General features: G+C 32.7%; 1 protein-coding gene across 9 annotated transcripts in view; it reads right to left on the minus strand.

Moving 5' to 3' along the window:
* Positions 1-27,373, minus strand: part of LOC125059551 — an 80,981-nt gene that overhangs the window by 51,392 nt on the left and 2,216 nt on the right. For all 9 annotated transcript variants that reach the window (XM_047664013.1, XM_047664010.1, XM_047664008.1 and 6 more), the window contains exon 2: positions 18,350-18,402. The gene's annotated coding sequence lies outside the window, so the exon portion shown is untranslated. The remainder of the gene's footprint in view (positions 1-18,349; positions 18,403-27,373) is intronic.

Below are 27,373 nucleotides of genomic sequence, written 5' to 3' on the forward strand. Positions count from 1 at the left end.
GTCTGGTTTAAGTGGGTTGGCTCGAGGCTACAAAAGAGGAGGGGGAAGTATACTGTTTGGTGGTGCGCCAGCCGCGATGTCCCACTTTCACACAGATAGTCTATTTAAGACTACTTGCTTTCAACTTAGGCTTTGTATGTAATGGAAAACCGCAAGCCTCAAGCCACATCAATTATTGCACTCAGGGGATTTCTTTTAAACTTCGATAGTCTGCGAAGTTCTTTAAGACAAGCCTTGCATGTACTAGAGTTCCTTTTAAGCCAAGATATTATATTATATTAAAATCATCATTGGGTTCAAAACAGTTTTTTTTAAGTTTGATCAAATAACAGCAGTCTGCTCCTCAGCATGATGGGGAGTCAGGGCCAATTACAACCACAACACACACGCATTACACATTTAAAACGTACCTTGTTCTTTGCAAGAAAAAAAATTGTTATCTTTCATTGTTTTTTTTTATTAATGTTATTTTGTGTGTCTAGGTCTATGTCAAAAAAATAAGAAATAGAGCAATACATTTAAATTATATTTAAATAGAAACCTCAAAGCATTTGAAACCCATAAATATTACACCTACAAACAAAAACTAATTTAAAATCCAAGAAATCATAGTTAAAACAAACGAAAGAAAGTTTATAGTGAGCAAATGCCGTGACGTGCATAAAATATGCGTCTAGGGTATTTGGATACAACCCTCCCCCCCCCTGCCCCCTGGGGTCACTGAACCAGACAAGAAAAACGTCCTACGCCGATCGTTTGTTACAATTACAGTATAAGTATTGTCGTACTTAAATGTAGGCCACACGACACCTCAGTGTACAAAGACAGCAATAATAACCCTTTCCCTTGCTTAGTAATAATACCACGAAATACACAACATAAGGTGTCAAGCACTGAATCTACTCTATCATTACTAAAAGATTTAACAAATCTATGTCTCTCTGTGTAGGTTTTGTCCAAATATTTTCAATACTATATTAATATTGTAATATAAGTCGACGATACAGACAGAACAATGGTTATCAATTTATGTTTCACTGTCACATGAGGTTTTGAATAATTTTGTTGTTTTAAATTAACATAAAAGTTATCCCATATTCCTTTTCACTACTATTCTTGTTTTTTAATACACAATACTTAAATTATAGTAACTTTTTAAATGCCATGTATAAATTAATTAGATTATAACATATTCATGTTAAAGAAGCGTAATCGTATTCAATATATATATATTTTTGTAAAAAAACCTATTAACGATGCCACTAACAACAACCGTTCAAGAACCGTTGTAGCATGTCCATGACTTACAATGATCGAGGTGGCCAAATAATTTCCCCGGGGCGCTGTACCGACAAAAAAATCAACGCTGGCACGTGACGCTATTGATTGTACGAGACCAAACGAGCTTTTGAGCATTGTGGGAATGTTAGCTTTGTTTTATGTTGCCGGCCGCAGATTGTTTACTATAGGGGCCTTGGGCACATGCAATGCATTTGTCCAGAACGAATTGAAAATGGAAAAGGTAAAAATATATACTGCTCAAAACAATTAGCGGAACAAGTAAACAAGTAACAAGTAAACACGGAGACAAAGGTAAAAGAAAAGGTAAGGTAAAAAAAAGAGGTAAAAAATAGCGTACAAGTTAATTTAAATCTAATTTTAGTTTAAGCAATAGAAAGAAGAAAAATCTTGTTCCGCTAATTGTTTTGAGCAGTATATATTAAACAACATTTACACGGTAGATGATATACTAAATAGGTGGCCGTCTTCGTGTTTGCACAATTTTCCCAGTCTATTTGCGACAACAAAGCAATTAAGCAAACAAATGACTGCATAAATTGAAGAACCCTGGTGCAATAGCAAGGAGACATTGGAAGATATGAAATCTGCATACAATCTAATTTCACCCAGGAGTATTGCAAAGCGGCTCCGATTTCAAAACAACAAACTTGTTAGGTTGTAGTATTTGTTAGTAAATTTAAATTTTGTACCTATAAAAACAATGAAAGTATGACAAAAATACATGAGTCTATTCCAAATATTATAACTAGACATGATTCATTCACAACTGCAGAACTTGTACATGGAAAGTAAATTAATATTGTATTTAATGCACAAAAACTTTAATAAATCTTTGTAGTGATTGATAAACGTAGTTTGTCGCTTTAATTTCCCAACTTAATCTGATCACTTTCAATATCAGTAACGACTGCTGCGTTCATTAAATTAATGCAAATATTAAAATGTACTTCAAAAAGGTCACGTATATATTAAAATTGTATTTTTGATTAACGCATGTTGATAATGATATTTACGCTAACGCATAATTTTAATAACGCGTTGTTTAGTTAAAACAATTTAATATAGAAGGAATCCAGTATGCTGTTAGCGGTATGGCAACGTTATTTAATATTAAATCCACTGATAACGCGAGCCATTTCAGCACCAAATTAAATTTGGCAATGGAGCGTTGCAATAAATTAGATGTCGCCGTTACGCGAACGAAATTATAATCCATACGAAGATATACGTTAAATGAGAAAATTTGGAAAAAATATTTAAATACTAACTCGCATATTTTGATTAGAACGCAAATACTGGTTGCTATCATAAAATCTCGGGGTTCTGGTATTATAAGTAGCAATTCAATTAAAGAGGATGCCTATTGAATCATAATTAATTTTAATTAATTCTAATTAATTTGCGATATTTGTTTTAAAACAAGTGTTGTTTGATGATTTGTTAATTTAAAAGAGTACCGAGAGTTTTTTACGCCGGCTTTTTCTCTCGGCCTTTATCTTCTTTGCCGATGAGTAGGGATGTCTACCGATTCAAATTTAATGACGTGGAATAAGTGATACCTGTATCTTATATTCCATAACAAAAAATTTTTTTTCATTTATTACATATGTACATAAATACAAATTCCTGTAGGTACCTAATTTCAAATAGAAGTGCCTCTATCAGTGTTTTAGCGCTGGAAACGTCTCAAACGATAAAAGCGGTTCGGAACTCAGACACCGCAGAGGCCTCAGATTGGGTTCGTTTACAAATGGCAGGATTCTCTACACGAAATTTATAAAACTTTAGAAGCATTACGGGGTAAATGCTTTTCGAAACATTTGAAAATTTAAATGACGTTTTAAATAAATTTACAAATACGATTTACAGTTTTATCTTTTTTATTTTTGAAAATAAAATTTTCAAACGAATATCAGTAATGTAGGCTTCGTTATATTTTGCATGTGATAAAATGCAAATGATGTTCATTAATTATGCAATCAGAATGTGCCCCTATAATACAAGTGCTACTATTGATTACAGGCTTTGGTGACGTAACTTTTGCGTTACACTTCCTATAAATATTAGTAGTAATTGTTTTTTTATACTATTAGCGTATTAAACAATATTTTATCAATAGTTACACAAGTTTATTAATCTTCATAAGAGCCTTATAGAAATGTATTATAATTTCAGTAGTAAAAACAAGTAATTAATAAAAAGTCAAGCACGATTTTGCATCTGCCAGCGTTAGACGAACATTTATCATAAGGAAAATCTCAAGGGACACATTCTTAGAAAAAATCTATTCACCACGTTATGAGAGTGTGAGTTCCATTACTGTATATTTGTATTAATGATCTATTATTAACCCAAGACTGGCTTATACGAAGATGTGGGCAGTGCCTTTCAATATCTCCATAATCAAGATAGCGTTAGATATATTGTGTATGTCAATAGATATATTGCCAGATATAGACTTATAGAATGTGATAGTGGTATCTTAACCTATTATAAATAAAAAATCGTCCACCGGTATCGATATAAAATAATTTGTATGAGCGTTGATCAAAAACTCACTATGATATACGAATTCCCGTGTTACACAGGAATATGGGGGCAGTGTATAAAGTAATAATGTTAAAAGTGATACATACGAGCCCAGTTCAACGCCCTGTAATGAGATTATCCGCATCGGATGAGCCGCTGTCTACATACAACTTGGAATATATAAAGTTATCATCGGAGAAAATATTATAAGTATTATATACGTGCCACAACTTTGCTACACAATAGGATGTTAGTAGCAATTCGCACATATGGATCAAAATGTGTTTTTTGGACTTTCGGAACAATTAACAGAACATCGACTGTTTCTACTCAACTATATATAATAAATATAGGACAGACCTTTAAAATGATATTGTTATAAACATTCATAAGTCTTTTTATAAATGAAGCGAAGAGACTAGTGCTCTTATAAAAACCCTCGTGGCTCTAAGCTAGACTCATGAATATTTAACCCTATTCACAATCTACAAGGACACTGCAGTATCTTCAAAGAGTAATTACATTCTAATGGAGGTTTTTTCTTAATTGTCTATTTACATTTAGGACTAATATAATAGCTAATATATATTGTATGTTCACGATGACGTGAATATTTGTTTAATTGGGAGTATCTTACTGATTAATTAAATTACTACTACTAATGGAAGGGTCAAATAGATACTATATGTTTTGTTTTCATCACATATATTTTTTATACTACGCTGTACTTAAAAAAAAGGAACAGTATCGGGAATGGATGAATTGTTTATTTTTTATCGAATTGCATTGCATCTGTTATTAAATAGTTCTGTTTATACTTAAATCATATGTGCTTATAACACGAATTTCAAAAATAGCATCGAACAAAGCATTTGCATCGCCAAAAACAATGCAGAAGTTAAATCGTTAGGTAAGTAACTGCGTCTATGGTTAAGATTTTCTTGTTATATAAGTAATCTAATATTGTTTTAAATAGTTAATTAGACGATAAATTGTCTATGCTCGTGCAGTCCTGTAATCCTACCATATGACATAGCCTTCGGTTGTGTACTCGGACAGCGCTATAATAGCTTCAAAGCGTCTACGTGCATTATGCAAGCACTCCTGTTTAGATTTAATTATACGAGAAATTCATCAAACAAACTTTAAATTAAACGTTTTGTTACGTTGTGTTTCACAAGTAATTGTCAATAAGGACCTTAATGGCTTTCAAATTCGTGAGCGAATAACTAATAGACGCAACACAATGTTCTTAATCCTTACAAAATCAAGTACCCGGCAGCGTCTGTTGCGTATATAAACGCGACGAACCCAAAAACTGCCAAACGAATTTTTGGAATTTTTATTCAGAAAGGTTTAGATGTATTATTATAGTTTAATGTAGATTTACTTATTATTAAAGTCGCAAAAATCATCTACAATTACTAGAAATTCACGCGAGCGAAACTGTAGCTAGTTTAAAATAAGTTAAAGATATGCCGATATCCTTACAAGATTTGAAATTCTGACGAACAGTCCGGGATGTTTTTGATACACGATTTAATGTCCTGTAGCGTAAACAAAATCCCTTTGAACCCACATAATACACAGTACAAAGCGAGCACGTAGGCATCCTTCTCAAAGTAACTCGATAAATTTTGTCCGCCATAAATCGAGCCACGTCGATACTCGCAACTATCACCCTAATGGCTGCTCTAATGAAACTCCGCTTTCAGGAATGCTCAGGTGGATCAATGTTTATTGTTAATTTATTCTGTTAAGCAATTGACGCCTCTATATACATCTGATACTAATGCCTTTTTATTGTCTTCCATTTACGTTTTAATTTGCGCGTTTTTATTTCTTTTGTCTAGATTTATTTATAAGTTACGGCGTTGAACTTAATTGACAATATTGAATTATTATTGACTATTTTTATTATTGGAAGCTACGCTACGCTGAAGCCACTAGGCCAGCAGTGTTGGCGACTCTCATACCTCTACTCTCCTGCACCAATGGACTTTCTTTCTATGTGCGCATTTAACATTTGCTCGAACGGTGAAGAAAAACATCGTGAGGAAACCGACATGTCTTGAACCCAAGTCGACGACGTGAGTTAGGCACTGGAGGCTGATCACCTACTTGCCTATAAGATTTTAAAAAAATGATCATGAAACATATTCAGAAAACTGAGGCCAATACCGAAAGAGGTTGTAGCGCCACTGATTTATTTATATTTCTTATTGTAATTAATTGCTTCAGAAAGTAAAATAATAGCAGCTCCTTAAATACATTGACGCGTAAATCTTCACGATTTGTCAGTTTAACGCACTTTATTTGAGAACTGGTGTAGTTACATGCAGAGTAGAGTTTAATTTTTCTAAATTATATTTATAGTCGTTCACAATCGTACATTGCGTTTTGTTTTTCATTTCAACATGTCATAAAATTGAATTCAACGCTATTTTCGTTTGCACATGCAAAATATTCACAACTTATCGCATTGAAAACAGCAATAGCTCAGTATAGTGGAACGGTTAAGAAATCCGAAGACGAAGGTATTTTTCTCGCTGTGGAAAACGGATTGGACATAATCTCTTTCCACGTAGATACTTTTCATCGTAGTGCTTTCACGTTTAATATATATTTTTACGACCCGCTATGGGATACGTATTTTAATATTATATTATCATAAAAGCAAAACGACTGATGTTGACCCATTTCGTCTGATTCAAAATTGATTATAGTGAGTAATTACTTTACACATAATGAAAATATAATACGGTTGTGAACTGGGCACTTGGGTGACGTAATTTAATATTTTGCAAATATAACGCGTAAATCCGCACATCGTTTTTAAAATTCGGGCGTTATTAAAATTTTTAAGACTTTAATAAAAAGTTATCTCTCATTCAGATTTGTAGAACTAGGTTGGAAATAATTTTATACACATTTACAATGTATCACAATTACCGTATTCTTACAAAAGATACATGAAAATTAAAAAATTAAAAAATCAAAAACATTTTAATGATAATTTTATCAAATGCATATATATAGCAGGTTTTTCAATATATTGTATGTATAGCATTGTCTTAAAAAACGACTATACAGAATACTCAAGTACGTTTCAAGTATACCGAATTATATATCTACTCACATTTCCATATATTATTCACATAATATTTGACTAACATTTAGTTAAAACTTAAAAGCTTTTAGCTCTATAGAAACATTAGGTACTGTTGTACTGTACTGTTTCAATAGAGCTTTAACTAAATGTTAGTCAAATAGCTGAGAAATCAATGTCAACAAAAAAGAAATATATATTCCAGTAGCGGAGGATCACTGATAAATTGAATACAAGGAACAATTTCCTCGCCTTTGATACGACTGCTCTTTCATTTCCACAAATTAGCTTTAGTATTACCCCATTGAAATGTAGCAGAATTAGATTAACCCCCAACTTGCCTCGACATTACAACGCCACAAAAAATTCAATAACACTACTTTATCGTGTCCATTTGCATTGTAAGAATCTTATATTTATACCTATTAAAACAAAAAAATCATACAAATTTAAGTTAAGTTAATTAACACAAATGAATGTAGTTAGTTGTCAGTAATCGATCAGTCAAGGTGCCTTGAATAGTTTGTGTAATAAACGTGTATGCTCTTGTATGGTTTCTGTGTTGCTAAAGTTACAGTCAATATCATTAATTAATATCAAATCTAAAATGAAAAGCCAAGAAACTCAGTAGAGAGCCCCTCTTTACTTTAATCCTAATGGTCTAAGATCCCAATATACAACCACCTCCACCGAGATGCTTATTTAATGAAACGTATTTTATATTTAATTAAATATGTCAATAAATATAATCCATATGGGTTGCCTTGCAAATTTCAGTCCAGAGTATTTTAATTAATATTTACAAAAAAAATTTTTTTAACATTTCACCGGTATGATTATTAGATAAATTCTATACCAATCGAAAGTATGAAGCCCATAGAATATGCAAACGTTAGGTTGTTTTTGATCAATTAATTATTTATGTGTATATTTTTTATGTGACACTAAAGTATATAATATACATATTAAGTAAAAAAGAAATTTATAGTGATACATATATAATACTACACTGATTAAAAATATTGATTGAAAAAAAATTAAAAAATTTACTACATACAAATTATAAAAAAATATATTTTTTTTTAATATATGGCAACCCATATGGATTATATTTATTGACATATTAAATTAAATATAAACTACGTTTCATTAAATAAGCATCTCGGTGAAGGTCGTTGTATATCGGGATCTTATACTATAAGCAGTAGTTTACAGTAAACAGATCTGTAATAAGACTTTAAATATATATTTTTTTTTAAATTTAAAGAAAAAATATTTTTTTTCGCTTTGGAATCGCAAGTCACATAATATATATTTTATTTAACACCATAAGAGACCTAACGTTACATATCTGCTCTGGAATAACATTACCCGTTGTATTTTCTTCGTGTCAACACAAACTGTCAAACAATTCATGCAATTACTATGTTTACAATGGCAATACAAATTAAGCGTCTTATTACATAGAGAATCAAAATTCCGTCGTTGTCAAATGTCAACTGTTTATAGATCGACATCGTGATTAACGGCTCGTAATCGCGACGCACACTTATGAATGTAATGAGTTCCAAATTAGAGAACAAACAACAAGGAACATATACATATATGTATGTCTTCACTTTATTGAGTTTCGACTTCTATTTCGTGACATAGCTCTGATAATATATGTGATAAACTAAACTGACTGCCTACCTGATTTAGCCCCCTAATAATTCACGAAGACATGTCTGTTTCATGATCATATGTGGGCTTGCCTTCTTGAGGACTTGATTAATAATATTGATAAGAAAATGCAATTTGCAGCGCATAAAAATTAAATCATTAATGTAAATCCGGATTTCAAACATACGAAGACGCTTAACCGCCATCCTAAACATACTCACTTGAATGAATAAATAACATTACCATTTTTAAACACAAAATATTAACGTTTCCAAAGAAATAAATAGAATACTGCAAATTCCAAAAACTTGGTACAAAATGGCATGCTATCTAACAAAAGCAGGATCGCAATCCGATTTAGCCTCACGCCAGAGCGGCTCCACTGTTAAACAATGCGCCTATTCAGGGGTCCTAGTACATAATACCTATTATTTGAAAAGTACTTTAGTTTGCGGTCATCGTCCTTATTTTACGTTAGTTATTTTATCTCTTGCAATAAATCGTTTTAATGCTACATGCAAAAGTGCAGCATTTGAGGCGTGGTCGTTATACTTTATAGACAAAGTATTAGGTATTGCAGATTTTAATACGTTACTTTTATGAGGCAAAAGAGTAAGCAGATCCTTTAGAGGAAATTGCCGTCACTGTAACACTGTAGTATCGCTGTAGCTGTATTTCTATATTCATTAAGTAACGCATTCCTTTACTCTTTATGTAAATGTATCTTTAAGTACCTACAAATCGACAATGTTGTATGCAGACAAACTGATCAACTTCTGTCTATAAAAACAGTAACAGGATCAACTGCCACATATTTGTCTATCCCCAATCAGGTGTTACGGGACTACAAAGACAGCTTTCGGCTTTATTATATAACATAGCCTTAAGATTCATTTACTATGGGAAAAGCGTAGTAAGCATGATTTAAAAATAAACAAAGACAAGAGAAAGCAACTTCTAAAATATACATTCGATATGAAAACGAGATAGCTGCAATTAACCGCATGGCAGGTAGCGATGCAATCAGCAGGTGAAATGGCTTGCAAATGACAAGTCGACGTCGACAGCCGCGGGCCGGTCACTGGCCTCCTGATAAACCCATGGAGAACGGTCAATACTAATTACTGTTGCGTCTATATATGTAAAACATGCAATTACTAAGGTGACTATTTCAGTTTTCTAACCTTCTACCTCAACTTTTAACGAAAATTGTTTGTAGTCGAATTACTCCCGGTCAGAAGATAATTGCTTTATCATTTGTACATTTGCTTTCTGAAAGCAGTTATGTTTGAATTGTTTAATATTTAACAAAAAAAAAATCAATGGCGCTACAACCTTTTTACGTCTGGGCCTCAGATTTCTGAATCTGTTTCATGTTAATCTAATAGGCCAGTAGGTGATCAGCCATCTGAGCATAACGGACGCAATCGACTTTTTGGGTCTAAGCAAGTCGGTTTTCTCTCGATGTTTTCCTTCACCGTTCGAGCGAATATTAAGATAGAAAGTACATTGGTGCACAGTTGGGGATCGAACCAGCTACCTCAGGGATGAGAGCACGCTGAAGCCATTAGGCCAACACTAAAAAGTGATAAGAAAAATTAATGGAACATAATCATGAGTTGTCATATAAAAATAAGGATGTTACGCATTTATATGAAAAAGCAATCACTGTCAGAGGATAATATCCATTGAATCCTTTATTAACATCGAGTGCTGAATAGGAAATCCCATTTCCAAGCAATAACAAATTTACGCTCGACGGATACAATATTTGGCTCGCAATTAGGCGAGCTTCAAAGAATTCAACCGACTGCGTTTAATTTTCCAGGAAAAATTTGCCGAGTCCTAGCCTAACCTTACAAATAGTTTCTAAGATACCTAGTAGGCTTTATTATACATATATCTTGTTCAAAATCTGGATTTTTTTTGGGATAATTTATTTCGCTATTGTAACATAATTAGAGCGTTTTCATTCGCCTCGCCTCTTGAGATCCTCTGTGCAGTACTCTTAGCCATTAAAAGGGTCTGGGACCTTCATTATAGCTTCATAGCAATTTTAAAGATCTTTCGAGAGCAATTTGTCTAAGTGCCATTTTGGGAAAATTGTAATAACCATTTTCACCATTCATTTTTGTTAGATATTAAATCTTGAACCGTCACAGATCCACAGCTTTGGCACTTTAAATTTTAATCTTTAAGCGACATTATAGTAAATGAGGTTACGTCAATAATGACATTATTATGAAGACAAAACTCGTTTGACACGTTTCCAAATTTTTGTCCTGGAAACCTTTTCCAGTTGATCCAATTATGGAGCGGAAATTTTTTACATTTTAGGCGTTAACAAACCATTGTTGTGTGGCTGCAGGCAATCCAACAATGCCAAAAGTACGTTGGTACTTATTTCAAGTACCCACGAGTACCTGTTCGGTTGCCAATTTTTTACTAACCTAAGAGACATTAGAGATTCAATCTGCTAAGTATTTGATGAAAATTTTAAGTTTTAATATTAGAAAATATGAACACTTAATAAAACGTATGAACAATATATTAATATCCTTCAAAAAAACCGAAGATATAAATTCGAAGTGTAATTTTTTTTGGTTTTAGTTTGCAGGATATAACATAAAATGTCACATGAAAATTATAAACCCATACCGCCGCGTCGCAATTTGACGCTTATAAGTCGATGGTTTTAAATTCAGGATGATAGGTGAAGTTCACAACGTTTAGTTTCAGTGATATACTGGTTACTGGATCATAATTATTATACGTGCCTTTATTTTATTATATTTAAACATGCATTTATAAGAAATTGAGTTATGAAGAAGCTCCGTTTCCGGCTGTCATACTGTAAGCATCGTAATTGTGTAGCTCCGTAATATTGAGTGCTAAAAAATAATTTCGTACACTGTTCTTGAGACTGCGACGTCACAAAACACAAATCGAAGTGTCGTCCGTGTAGTGGAACTACCGATTTCACACAATATCACGTAAGTTCTTGAATTTCAACAAAAGTATCTCCAAAAAGTGATAATTAGAGGTTAGAAATTCACCAATCATATTGAGCATAGACAAAAGATCAATGACATTGACACTTGTCACAGCAACAGCTAACTAGTGTTGCCAGAGCAAGTAAATAAAAACTACCACTAATTACGTTCCATAACACGCAGATTTAGTTTACAAGAATGGAAGATCAGTTTCAACTATTGTTTGATAAAATGAAGAATGAAATCTTGAACCAAACAATAGAATTGAAAGATTCGATAACAAATAATATAATGGAGAGATTAGACGAAAAACTTCAACCTATTATAACAGAAAATAGAAACTTAAAAATAAAAGTAGAAAATCTCGAAAAGGAAGTAGAAAGTTTAAAAAGAGGAAAGAAGCAAAACAATTTGATAATGTTTGGAGTAAATGAAGGCGAAAGGTCTACACAAGAATTAATACAAAATACAATACATATTTTCAAAACTGACCTTGACATACAATTACAAGAACATGAGATAAACAAAATATATCGTCTAGGAAAGGGAAAGTCTTCTGGAAAACCAAGACCAATTCTGATTTCCTTTACGAGCGAATGGAAGAAGAATGAAGTTATGGGAAAGAAGAAAAACTTCAAAAATGTATATGTTACAGAAGACTACACAAAGGAAGTAATAGAGAAAAGGAAAACGTTGCAGGCGCAGCTAAAAGAGGAGAGAGAAAAGGGAAATATCGCGTACCTGAAATTTGACAAACTAGTAGTAAAAGAAAAAAATACTAACATAAATAAGGAAAAGCGCAAAAGAGAAACGTCATCATCCCCACAAAACAATGCTCAACCAAGGAAACAACAAACTCTAATGCCGCCGATTAACAATAGACCAAATGCTTTCGACGTAATGAGGATTAGAGCTAATTCTCTTTCGTCTTTTCCCGCTAAGACAACAACTAACAAAGAATAACAATTAACTGTCGGTAAACGGAAAAATAAACAGCTCAACATGAACCAACATAAAAGAACAAAACAAAATACTTCCCCAAGCCGACTGGTCATCGTGGGGAAAAATGACCACGACCCTCTAAAGGAAAAAAATAACACTAACATGAAAAATAACACTAACATGAAAAACAAAGTAAATGACATCCACATAGCAACTATTAACTGTCGATCTCTTAGAACACCTGAAAAACTCCAAGAACTAGAGCTGGCAATAGAAGAGTTAAAGTGGGATATTATAGGTATTAGCGAAATGCGCAGATTTGGAGAAGGTATAGAAAACCATGGCAAATACGTACTACATTATAAAGGGGAGACGCCCGGGCTGTATGGAGTTGGATTCATGGTGAAAGCAAATCTAGTCAACAACATAGAAGAACTTAGTGGATTCTCGGAACGTATTGCAATCCTTAATATAAAACTGCCCGTGAACGGAGATAAAGAAGAGAGATGGTCTATTATACAGGCATATTCACCAACTGAATCTGATAAAAAAGAGGACGTAAAAACAATTGAGGAATTCTATGAAAATCTCCAAAACGCTATTGATAACGCACACAAAAACGTCATCGTGATGGGAGACTTTAATGGACAAATTGGGATTCAAAATAGTGGGGAAGAAAATACCATAGGAAACTATGGGTATGGAAATAGAAGCAAAAACGGAACAAGACTAGTAAACTTTGCACTGGAAAACAGATTAAGTATTCTAAACAGTTTTTATAAAAGGAAACCATCAAAAAAATGGACATGGATCTCACCCAATGGACAATATAGGAATGAAATCGATTTTATTATGTCTAATAATAGAAAAGCCTTCAAGAACATTTCGATCATAAACAATTTAAACTTCCACACAGACCATAGGATGGTTCGAGTTGCGATGTCAGGAATGTTCAAGAAAACAAGACGATTTCAAAATAAACAATTAGCGGTACAATACTCAGGTGACCCTAAACTATTACTTAATAATCTTCAAACATCTCTAGATGCCGCGGAATTAGAGAAGAAAGAATATCCATCGATACAAGAAAAATACAACCTATTACTAAATCAACTAAAAACAGTAACCAGAAAAACAAACAAAAGTATCAAGAAAGAAGTCTCACTTACAATCAAACAATTATTACAAGAACGAAAAGAACTTTTACGACAAAAGGAAATTAAAGGAAACCGCCAAAGAGTAACAGAAGTAAGCAAAAAGATCAGTGAACAACTTAGGAAAGAAAGAAAAACTAAAAGATCTAATACAATGAAAAGTTACATAGAAAAGACAGGAGGAATAAAAAAGGCATTGAAGGAGTTAAACTACAAAAAGGACTGGATACCAAGTATGAGAAAGAAAGATGGCAATAATACAGGTAAAAGACTCGAAATATTAAAAATCGCTACAGAATTCTACCGAAACTTATACCGAAGTCAAAAAGAGAAAGACACTATAAAAGAAAACGACGAAATAACTAATGAAGAATATATACCGGAAATAATGAAGGAAGAAACCATAAAAGCAATAAATACACAAAAACTCGATAAAGCCCCTGGATCTGATCTTGTTACAAACGAACTTCTAAAAGCAACGTTACCAGTAATCGCTCCAAGACTTACAGATATATTTAATGAAATTATCAAAACGGAAAACATTCCAGAGGATTGGACAAAATCTACAATTATACTACTACATAAAAAAGGTGACAAAGGAGATATAGCAAATTACAGACCAATCAGTTTAATGTCCAATATCTACAAAGTGTTTTCAAAAATAATATTATCTAGAATCACAAACACACTTGAAGAAAATCAACCCAAAGAACAAGCTGGATTCCGTAGACATTTTTCAACAATAGACCACATACACGCCCTTAGACAAATACTCCAGAAATTTAAAGAATATAACAAAATTTACTACATAGGGTTCGTGGATTTCAACAAAGCATTCGACACACTTGAACATAGATTTATCTGGGACGCATTAAAAGATCAAGGCGTACATGCAAAATACATACGGATACTGAAAAACGTATACACAAAAAGCACCGCACAAGTAAAACTAGAATCTATAGGCGAAGAATTTCCGGTTGAGAGAGGTGTACGCCAGGGAGACCCAATTTCACCAAAAATATTTGCAGCAGTTCTGGAAATGATATTCAGAAATCTGGATTGGACGAATAAAGGACTAAATATAAATGGCGAAAATCTGAGTCACCTACGCTTTGCAGACGACCTAATCTTATTTTCGGAAAACCCGAAAACCCTAAAGGAAATGTTGCAACAGTTAGCGGAAGAAAGTAAGAAGGCAGGCCTGTCAATGAACTTAACGAAAACAAAAGTAATGTCTAACTCCTCACAAACAGAGTCCATAACAGTAAATGATGAAGAAATAGAGTATGTAAAGGAGTATGTGTATTTGGGACAGTTAATATCTACTGAGGAATGTATGCAAAAAGAAATAGAAAGAAGAATAACTAATACTTGGAAGAGATATTGGTCACTCAGTGAAGTCATGAAGAACCAGGATATGTCTATGAGGAACAAGAGGAGAATATACAATATGTGTATCTTACCATGCTTACTATATGGGTGCCAAACATGGGCATTGACAGAAGAACAAGCAAGGAAAATAAAAGTTTGTCAGAATGGAATGGAGAGAAGCACAATAGGAATTAAAAGAAAAGACCGAGTTAAACTAAAATGTATCAAAAACAAAACAAAATTTAAGAATGCATACACAACATACAGGTGCTTAAAGTGGAGGTGGGCTGGACATATGATAAGAGAGAAGAAGGAGAAATGGACGAGAATAATAACAGAATGGCAACCACGAGATAGTAAAAGAAACAGAGGCAGACAGACTAGAAGATGGGAGGACGACATCAAAAAAGTGGCGGGCCCAATATGGACGCGCATAGCGAAAAATAGAACAGAGTGGAAATCTTTAGAGGAGGCCTATGTCGAAAGACAAGCTGAAATGTAGAAACGACCGTTTACCGATACCGGATTTATGAAAAGAAAAGAAACTGTTAAAAGTTATAAACGTATTTGTAAGAAAAATTACTGTAAAAATAAGTTCAGCAATAAAGGCTATTTTATTTTATTTATTTTTATTTTATTATAAGAAATTAAGTATATTTAATAACACACAAACACTCTATGTATTTACAATACACTTAACTAAAATTGCAATAATTATAATAATGAAAAATGGATAAAAAGAAAACTAAAAAAAAGTTTGGTCCCTGTGGCGCTATTTGCTTTACGCCAATACAGTTATTGCTATTCAGTGGGGAAAGCACCAGCTTTAGTTTTAGTTAGCTTTTTACGTTTTAAAAGAATTAATAGCGTTTAGAATTTCTTCCGTTGACTTAATTCGAAGACAAACATCTGTGGGTTAGTCTAAAATAATGTGTTTATACTTTGGAGTACTGGGATGTGCTGACAAAAGGGCTGAAAAGGTATCCGGGGTTTTAGGGGCCAGAACATCATTTGAGAAAAGAAGACTCCCCTTTAGATGTCCATCGTTAACTTTTTTGTTTTGTTTGTTTTACGTTTTTTTACATGAGTCTGTGCTGTATTCTGTGATGCAAAGTTAAATGTATGATTCCAATGACGATGATCTTTACGTTCAACTTTGCGATTTAATCTGGCCGCAATACAATACAAGTATAGCCGAGACAGAACTCAGTACGGCTTAAAAGGCAGAGGAAATTTTTATAACATCTTCGCAGCTATACGGTATGTCGTTGAAACTTCGTTTTACAATTTATGAAGGAAAATTGCGTGAGTGCAGTGAGGGAATGGTTGAGGCGGCGCGTCTAAATTAATTTATCAAAACCCGAGTTAAGTTCGATGGTAGTTGTTGTAGATATGTTCAAATATATCTTAAATGAAACACATTGTTTGAAGCTGGGTGTCAACTGGCTTTAATCGTTTAAAAATGACCTTATAACAAACATAAAATGAGGGGTTGCGACGATAACAAAAAGCTAATTTGGCTTATTTAACGGTTCTTAAATCTAAGTGACAATTCAATATAAGTTTAGGACCTTTTTGGAAACAAGAATGTTAAATTACAATTTATGAGTGTGGAAAAAACTATTCATCAAGTGTGGGATGATTGCTAACAATTGGTTTACGCTTCTAATTATTAACTAAAATATATAGATGTATGTATGTACTGTATAATATATATATATATGTGTGTAACTTAACTAATGTTAGGTTACGTAACTCCCTATTTAGATTAATTTGTTTTTATATTTTATCAAATGAACTCTACGTCTAGTGTGGTTGGCAAACGAAAAGAAAATAATATAAAACAATTAGGAATAAGCATATTTTAATCATTATTCGAGCCATTATCTCAAAAGAAATAGGTTTAAAAAACCCTCAATATGTCGTCAACATTTCTAAGTCACAAACACGGGCAGAATTCATTTTGTCAAAGACGAAAGAGCTTTCGTATCTAATTCTCGGTACTTTATCGTTTACCCTGTGTTTATTCAATATTCAATCTGATTCCTTTTGTTCACAGTCAATCTTATTTCGACACAGAATTTTCTATTCAAAGAGAAATTTTATCATTCTAATGTGTATTTCAATGTTTTCAATAAAAGTCTAAAGCAACAGGCTTTCTAAGCATTAGACATATTATTTAAAAAGTTGTAATAGGAATTTGGTAACCCAAACTTATTAGTAGTATAATTATTGACCAATTTGCGTCTGTACTACTTGAGCCGCTCGACTCGCAGGCGCCGACATAACTTTACAGAGGAGTTGAAAGCGTGCCTTCCGGATTTTGAAGCAATTACCCACTTGTTTGGTAACTACTTTCTCATATTCACATAAGTTGGATTATGGTGAATATATAAGTTAGATTATATATAATGTATCAACTACATAAACAAGCACTTGTATAGTGTAGAATTGGTATTATAGGTATTATAGTAAAACCTATCTTAATTAATCCTAAATTAATTATCCCTCAGAAAATTAACATCCCTTACATACAAATAACGGTAAGATATGATGAAATAAGCAAACAATTCCCGTTTCCAATCCCGTACACTAAAAGCGTTCGTAATCATTGAAATGAAATGAGTTGCAAATGACGGCGGCCGCACGCGTCCATAACGCCGCTAATCTGCCGGTCATTACCTGGCACCGGAGATTGCCATGTATTTCCTATCCAACCTATTCAACTGCTATTGAGGCAAATAGTTATTTCTAGCTTCGATACGCTATTTCTGTGCTATTTACCAAAACATACTGATCAAGATTAGTGGTTTGTTAGTTATGGGTTATAATGAGTATAACGAGATTAAACAAATATATATCTGTGGTCATAGATCAGACAATGATAAGTACATTCATTCATATATCGAGTGTTTCATATCTTAATAGTGCCTTCAAGATTTCTTAATAATGCTTGTCCTGTAAAGTAATGAAATTGTATTTATCATATTCTGATCTATGGCCACAGATATAATTGTCTTATTTTTAATATTTATTAACCAAAAACAACGTATATAAGCAAAACTTTACGTGCCACTGAATTTATCGTGAGATAGACGAGTTCTATTTTCCACCCATTGATTTTGTGAGTTATTTGAACTAAACTAAATTGCTTATTTATCTCTTTTGTCTTACTTTCATCAAAATACTATTTTTGTTTTATTATTTCACAGTACATTTACCAAACAGTTCGAACATGTGTTCAATTAATACTCGTCAATATAAATCGATAATAATTGTATACTTACATAAATATCGTACTCTTATAATATTCTTCTCACAAACAGCTTCAAAAAGATACCTGAAAACAAAAGATGTTTAGTTTATCTACTGATTTATGGTATCAATATTGTATATACTAAATTGAGTAAACATTCATCTTCTACAAAATAACGTAATTATGAAACCTAAACTTAATAAAATTTAGGCAAAAAACGTTATACCTTATCAGGGCACATTCAAAGGGAGCAGAATATTAAAATCGTAATAAAAACATTCGAAACACGACGTTTGTCCTTTGTTTATTACAATGATAAAACCTTTAGAGCGCTACGGGTGAAAATGAAGGTTTAATTTTTTCAAAATGAGAACGTGACTTGGCCGCAACTTGGCTGACAATATAATGAGTACCGATGGTGATAGGTTTTTAATCGGATTCATAGATTGATGACTTGTATAATCAAGATGTAAGAGCTAAAAAAAAGTCTAAGAATTATTGTGAGAAAAACAATGCATACAGATAAATCTTCGCTGCTTTAATAAATAACTGAAATTATTAGGGACAACGGATGGACTGTTGTTTCTTGAACTCACAGTAGATAATATGATGATATGAGCAATGTCGGCCTAGCTTCTGCATGCGATTCTCATCACTGCGGTCGTAGATTCGATCCCCAGCTGTGCACCAATGGGCACATATAACATTCGCTCGAACGGTGAAGGAAAACATCTTGAGGAAACCGGTTTGCCTTAAACCCAAAAAGTCGACGGTGTGTGTCAGACACGGGAGGCTGATCACCTAGTTGTCTATTAGATTAACAAATTATCATGAAACAGATACAGAAGTCCGAGGACCAGACTTCAAAAGGTTGTAGCGCCACTTTATTTTATATTTTTAATAGTAAATATGTTATAGTTACTGGCATGTTATAAAATGTAAAAAGAATACATATACAATAGATATTCTAATTTAAATAGGTACTTAATTTATTATGAACATACAGGATTACCAAAATACACTTTATAAATATAAAATTGTGTACCACTATCGATAGATTATTCGACACTTATTTTGACATAAGAAAAGTGCGTGATTAAAAATCTCTTAACTGAATGACGAGATACCCCAGTTGTCTTTTAAATGAAAAATCTTAAAAATAGCCTTCAATCTAGGCCGCGATAATCTTTCCACTTGACCTATTTTAAGGACGGACGGTCGTTTTCAAAACACGATGGATATGAATTATTATGCATTGTCTACAAATGAAAATGCTACAAAGTACGAACGGCAAAACTAATGTTCCATGTTCGTTTAATTATACTATTATGTATATTGCATTTCTTTTGCAGTATGTAAATACAAGGCTCAAGAAATACCTACTATAGTCTATAATGGTCATAAATGTATAATAATAGTCCGACTCAATTAATATGTGATAGGATAAGCTAATTAGACTAGACATAGCCATATATTAGCTAATTTGAATAACTTCTTAGACTTGTGTCGTTCTTTTGAAAATTATTTCTATAAAGTATTGGTAAAGACAGCTCCCCCGCTCAAGCTGGAGATAATTAAAATGCACGGCTAATAAAAAGCTCGATAGAGGATAATCCATAGTAGCGGTGGAAACTTCCGATATTAATCTATGGAGCATTCAATGGACAAAGCGAGTACAAGGCGCGAGCGGTAAGCCTCTACGAACCTCTCGTAAAACTGCATCTGTTAATGTGGGCTTAAGCTTTACACAGCTCTTCTTACTGCAGTCGCTAAACTTAATATTATACACCCAGTATCTGAATAAGGTTAATAGTAAATAATATTTAGTAAAGCAGTTTTATTAATTAAAAGTTTGCTTATCTTGCCCAAGCCGCGTACAAATATTTGAAGTCTATTAAGTATGATTATTTAATCAAATCAATGTTCAATTACCGTCTAAAATTCGTAATATTAGCGCGTTTAACCAGTTCAAAAAGGCATTTATGTATCTTATACATATCAGAATGAGCCTAGACTAAAATTGGGACGGCTAATGGCGACGTCTATCTCGTTCGTATATACATATTAAGTTTCTCATGTAAATTTCTTTTTGTAATGAGAAATAAAGTTCTTTATACATTAAAAGTTGAATATTTTCGGAATAACTTTACTGCTTAGTTGCAAACACCTCACGGAAAATAATTCTTTGATTAAATATTTTAACGTTATATTAGAATTTCTGAAGTACTGGAATATGTGGGCATTCGTACCATTATGGCAACCATACATGAGGTTTTATTGATCACTTATCCAATTTTAAAATATCGAACATTCATTTATAAAAAAATTAGTATTGTATTGAAATATACAACTCTGTGCAAGATTAATAACTCCCAAAGTTGTGAACAAACAATGACATAGTGCAATCTCAATTTAATAACTGTTTCAATACATCAACTGTGGTCTAAGTCTTGATTATGAAGCCTTTCAGCGGCTTATCACAGTGGAATGGAGTCGGGTGTAATTGTGGCTGTGCTTTAAGAGCATTCAGCTTCGCTACATTTTACGATTTTATTAAGGGAAGTTAAGCTTTGCCGGATAATAACTTTCGTGTTTTGCTGTCCCTGCTTTGACGCTTTTTTGATATTGTAACACTTTAAAAGAGAACATTTAAATTATTTATTTTACGTCATTTTTGTTTCGTGAGCATTATTTATTTAAATACACGTTTAACATAATATCTTTATCCTGTCTGATAACAAAGGATCTAACCACAGAAATTCCCCGGAGCGAGCGAATTTATTTAAATGTCTCTACAACTAGAAAGTTTTATCACAAGCAAGACAAACTTAGCAGCGTTGGAACTAAGACGGTGTATGCTCCAGAGATCACGTCGTGCTGACTTGCCACCTCTAACTTGAAACTTCACCCTGAATTCAATTTACACCTAAATTGTATTAGTATGTTTATATCCAGACAGATAACCCTAATATGTCTTACTAGATCTTTGTATAAACTTTTTTTACTAAAGAAATTTTCGAAATAGGAAAAAACTTAATACCTTTTAAACTATACCTGCTTCTATATTTGTTATCAAGAACGCTATACATACCTTGATCAGGAACACAACTGTCCGTTATTAAGCATTTTTTACTTACACTTAAAAAAACTTTGCATGATCTTGAACTTAATCACTAACAAAAATGAGTGTTTATTACTTGAAGTAAAAAAAATTATGAAATATCGGTGAGTAAACTTAGCTCTCATTACTAAAGGTCGGAAACAGCACTAATTTACTTTTCTCGTTTCCCCTTTACTGCACCGCAAGGCAAAGTTTAGGTCCCGTTGTTGTGCTAATATGAAAGTTCCAGGTGCAACTTTGTGGAACATTGCCTCTTGAAAACAATGTGCTCCAATTTGATCTCAAGCTAATGCGTATTAGAAGTTATAACTTGTTGCTGTTATTAAACTCGAACTCTAGATCTCGTATGTGTAATAAAATTAACATAATTATATATTGTTGTACATAGGAACAATGCTCAATTTACAATTTTAAAATTTCACCCGTAATTTGTCCTCTTGGAACAGTTGCATTTTTGTATTGTTATTAAAATGTAACAAAGAATAAGACATACAATAGCAGTACATTTATAGTATTGACTATGTTATATAACAGTAAATTTATGTATAATGTAACAGAGCATAGGTTTTGAATGATATATGAATATCCGTTAAGCCGAAATTCGTAGCACTTCGTAGCGGTTCGTAGTACAATGTAATATAATATGTAACCATGTTCCGTGCTTTAAGCTTTTACACCTTCAGCGCGTACAGAATGCTAGAATGGTAACAATTACGTATGAGGTTTCCGAGAATGATAAATCTTTTGGAAGGTTTATTATCAAGACGAGGTTTAAATACGGAATAACATTTTCTCATTGGTTGAAGCCTACTATGACTCAGCGTATTGGCTGTTGGCCATAGTCTAGACAGGACGTGAGAATATTTTTAAAAATATGAGATTGCAAATTGAAAATTATTAGAGAACGATCGGACTCCACGGTTATTATTCTACTAAGAATGTTATTACTTTCAGGAAAAATGTTTAGACTTCTATTTAATTTGATACAAATTTTTACGCCCGCCCTGATTTTCATAAGTTTGTATGTTTTATCTTTTACATTTCGGTGCTGAACTGAATGATTGCTAGTAAACAACTTCCTTACTTCCGCTAAGTGCCGAGCAACTGCGCATTCCGGAACAGTTTTAAGATTACATATATCAGAAGGTTTAAATTCCTTATTACACATTTTTGCTGGAAAATGTTTACGACAATGAACCACGAGGTACAGACACAGCGTTCAGGGTCGCTATCCCTTTGTAAATTAATCAAAAAACTAAATTCATTCCACGCCAGACCTAAATTCCGCGCAAAGGAATTTTATAATTAAAAGAAATTAACAGAACGCTTGCACGTCTAAGTTCAACTCCTATTTACCCCTTTTAAAAATAATTACTCGTAATACGGTCGTACATTTTCCGCTAATGCTTTGTAATAAGTTTGTATGTAGGTTACGATAAATTATAGCTGCTAAGCCAGACAGAAGTCACGCTACAACAGGGCTGTTTCAGATAACACTAAAGAAAAAGGCATTTCTTATATTGCCACAGTTTAGAAAGTAAATTAGAACAAAATATACGAGACCTTAAATAAAACTATTATAGTTGCTGTATTTTTAAGTAAAGTAATTATTGTTGAACGCAGCTGATGTTTCTCAAATAATATCGGCACAAACAGGTATATATTTGAAGATTACCCACGTGCCTAAAATACAGAAGACTCTGAAAAACGAAATTGATATTTATTTCCTGAAAACAATTCTGTCACACATCGATACTGCAATTCGTCAAACATAATCGGTTTAATACATCACTCCACACCGAATATGAATTCGTAATCGAATACTTCCGTATCGATCACTCTCGACACTCGAATATAAAACGCTCGGTAATCCAGTGTTGAACCAAATACCTGAGTATTCCACTAGAGAATTTAAATGGAAATAACTTCTACATAACGTGTGTTTGAAGATTTCTATATTGGAATGTACCGAGGTATCTTCAATCTTCAACAAGTTGTTAAAAAACGAAAATAAAATTAGCACACCCACCATTGTTGTCCTAAAGAGGTAAACATACCGAAATCTAAGGCTAATATGGTCAGATATTTCCTTTTTCGTACGATTTTATGTACATTAATTGCCAACCGAAACTTAGAATTAAATCCTTATATGGATTATATTAATAAACTTTCCGAATATGTTAGTAAGCTCACAGAACAAGACTTTGCACTTAGGAAAGAATGATCAATTGTGAGAGTGGCCAAATGAGTGCGCATTGTTAATCTTTAGGGAGTGTTCATTTGTTGGTTCTTTCAAGTAGCTAGTAAACCCGCCTAACTCAATCAACGATATAGAACTGCACTTAGAGAAATGTAGAAGTTACGCTTAACTAAGTGCAAATTAAGCACTTTTATACTCACGTATACAATTATATTTAAGACCTGTATTGTTAATATTAATGTTCAATAACAAAAAAAATACACGTCGAATTGATAACCTCTTCCATTTTATTTGAAGACAGCATAAAATAAATTATCCTTAATAGTTTCAAGAGAAATTGCAACATTTGAGATGTTTAAAATATAATGCGCTAGTTTTGAAAAAGTAGTTAAGAAAAAGAAAATATGGTATTGAAAAGAAGTTATATCGATTTCAATTATATTTGTATTCTCTGCGCGATTTTACAAAAAATATTAAAATAAAATTAAAAATTACATTATAAATATTTTTCCTAAAATCATTTTAAACAATACTACCCGTAGTAAATTATTTTCAAAGCCACCCCAGAAACTTGTCACCCCAAAAATGAAGTGAAACATACAACATGAATGATTCATACTCGAACACTAATAAAGCACCCGCCGCAGTATTTCCGCTGTGAGGTACATTACAAGCTTCGCAGACGTGATCAAAATGTTAATCCTGCCGCACGGTGATCGACATTCAAATTTCTAAAGTTGATTGCTTACAGAAATTGCACTCAAATGAATGTAATTTTGAATAATTTTCATTGGTGTAAGATTTATGGGAACACCAGCAGATAGCAGCAACTTAAGGACCTATCCGGTTGCCAAACTCCAAAAAAGTACATTGTTTCTTTCCATTTTTCGTCATCGTTTCTTGAAGTAGGGCGAATGGAAAAAATATATGGTGGAGGTGAGTAGTTTATGTATCCATTTTGAAAGATCAATACACGATTTAAATAACTTCGATACATAGAAAAAAAATCCAAACAGGCAATTTTTAACACTTTGAATCCATTTTATGACGAAAATATATATATATATATATATCTATATATATAAAAATGAAACCCGTTTTCCGTTGTCACGACATAACATGAAAACGGCTTTTTTATAATATTCCTTGAAGTACGAGGATGGTTCTTACGGAGAGAAAAATTAAAAAAATTGATTAAAAAAGTCTAAAAAGAACACTTTTCTATATTCCCATACAAAATATTCGTAATAATATTTAAAGACAATTTGAACTTTAATACCATATCATAAAGTTCAAGTGTTAGTGGAGGGGTTCCGGGAAAGTAAATTTTTATTTTTTGACATAATGTATTTGTTGTATTATCAACTTTCTTTTTTTTCTTACTAGCTAGACCGGTGTCCCGAATAGCAGAATAAGTATTTAAAAAAATAAAGAATCGACTGTTAGGCGGTACGATGATCGCCACGCCAGCTAGTAATATATATATATCGATCATGATTTTGATCCATTTAAAAAAAAAAGATAAAATCACATGAATATAATGTTTTACATAACTAATTGTTATTACGGGCCGGCGCGCCTAAGTGCTACAGCTCTCCTCGCAGTCCACCCCGAGACACTGACACATCAATTCGTGCTGGGATAGGGCCTTAAATATATATTTGATCTGTAAAATGTTTGTACACAAACAATATAATTTGGCTGCACGTTCTAAGACGTCTGCGAATTACGGAGACCACGTCTCTTGAATAAACAATAATGTACTATCCGGAGGGTGAATCATATTATTCAAAGTAACTTTTATGGGTTTATTTAAACATTATTTATCGTCGTCTTGAGCCACCTGGCTCCCATATTTCTAGCCAATTACTTTAAGCTTTATACTCCGAGAAAATGGAGGTTGGGAGAAAACGAAATAAATTCGAATAATGCTTTTGATAAGGTTTTCTTTAATTATTGCGGAGGGTTAGAAGACATTACTTTGTGTCTGCATTATTTCTTCAAGGTTTAAACACAATGTTTCAGAGCTTTTCATCATTTTACTATCTAGATCATATCATTAACTCAAGTGAAGTATCGACTGTCGTTAGCAATATATACTGAAAATTAATGTAATGAAAATCATTCCCGGAAAGCATAAAGCTCTTAATGTTCCCAAGTACTCGTTAAATACACAATTTAGCAATTTTATTACAACATTAATATAAATTATAACTGATAACAAATGTAGTTAGTTGTCTTTGAAATTAAGACAACCTTTAAGGTGTCAACAATCACTTCATATGTATAAGCTACGTATGTGTTGGACCAACAGCTAAGCTTTGCTTGTGTGGAAACTGTCAAATACCATGGTCAAATAGAGCTAGTTAATTAAATTCTATAATTTATATCTGATCACCTTGAAAAAGCTACCGGTAGACATAATACATCATTTTAGGTATAATTATGTGAATGTCTGTTGGTGCGCCATAACATAAAGCGTTGCAGGCAGGCGTGTAGCAACAGTTAAAATAGCAACTAAAATCTTTTATCTCTTTCGGGTAAAAAGAAAACATTAATATATGGCCTCTATTATCCCAATGGCTTCTCGAAATGCCTTCAAATTTATTCGACAAGTTTAAGTGGTGCTTTCATTTAGCACATGTCAGCCATCAACTATTAATCTTGTTTCTCGAAACAATTTATTACTGACAGAGAGTTCGCGGCTTTGGCAAATTACTAATGCGAAGATTAAAGGACATTGTGCTTGAGAAAATACAGTTAGCTCTTGCAAAAGTAAGAATCACTATCTCAATTAACAAGATCAAAGTTTTCTTAAGTAATGAAGAAACAAAATTACTTAAAAAGCATTGTTTATGTTGCTTCTTTTATAGCATATGAATGATTTTTGAAGTTATACTTCTTTAGGCGCGTTATGAAAAATTGATGAGAGTGAAATTTTACTATGCGCGCGCACCGTGACACAAAATTAACAGAATGAAGTTGCCCACGGAAGATGCTACGGCATTGGATATAATTTAAAAACAACATTCGAATAATAATAGAATTTATGTCACACTTAATGTAAGAGAATAATAATAATTTATTTATTTAATTTTTCAAATGTAAACTGAACTTTATTGACTATAATTAATAAACTTTTCCAGTCTTTGATTATTTAATTGTATTTAATTATTTGCATGCAATCAAAAACTATTTTTAATAATGCCAAAGAAGTATAACTTGTTACGCGCGTACATAAGTACACGCACCCTTTTTTTATAACATTTCCAATTTACTACTGCGGAACTTCCAATACAAAATAAATTACAATCAGTACACCTTGGAATCCGGGCAGTACTTGCCGGAACGAAACAAGTTTCGGGCCAAACTGGTTTACAACACGCAAATTACTTACGCGAGACCGAACTTATTACAAAATAAAAGAACTTACCAAATTTAAAACATATACGGCTTTACTCTTACGTTTTGAAGATGACTTTATAAATAGAATTACCAAGTATAATAAAAAAATTAATTATTTATTAACTTCGTAGACATTGAGCGTTTGTTCTGATGATTTATAGCATTAATATTAATTAATAACTATTAACAATTCTCATTAGTAAACGTATCGCGTTTTCACTAGTCACGTATTCAATTAAAGTTGGATTGTTACAAACATGCTTCGTAACATACCTTCTTTAGGGTAAATCGGAGGGAATTGGATACTAGTGGGAAATATAGTAAATAAG

This window comes from Pieris napi, chromosome 20 (assembly GCF_905475465.1).
Source record: "Pieris napi chromosome 20, ilPieNapi1.2, whole genome shotgun sequence".
NCBI lineage: Eukaryota > Metazoa > Arthropoda > Insecta > Lepidoptera > Pieridae > Pieris > Pieris napi.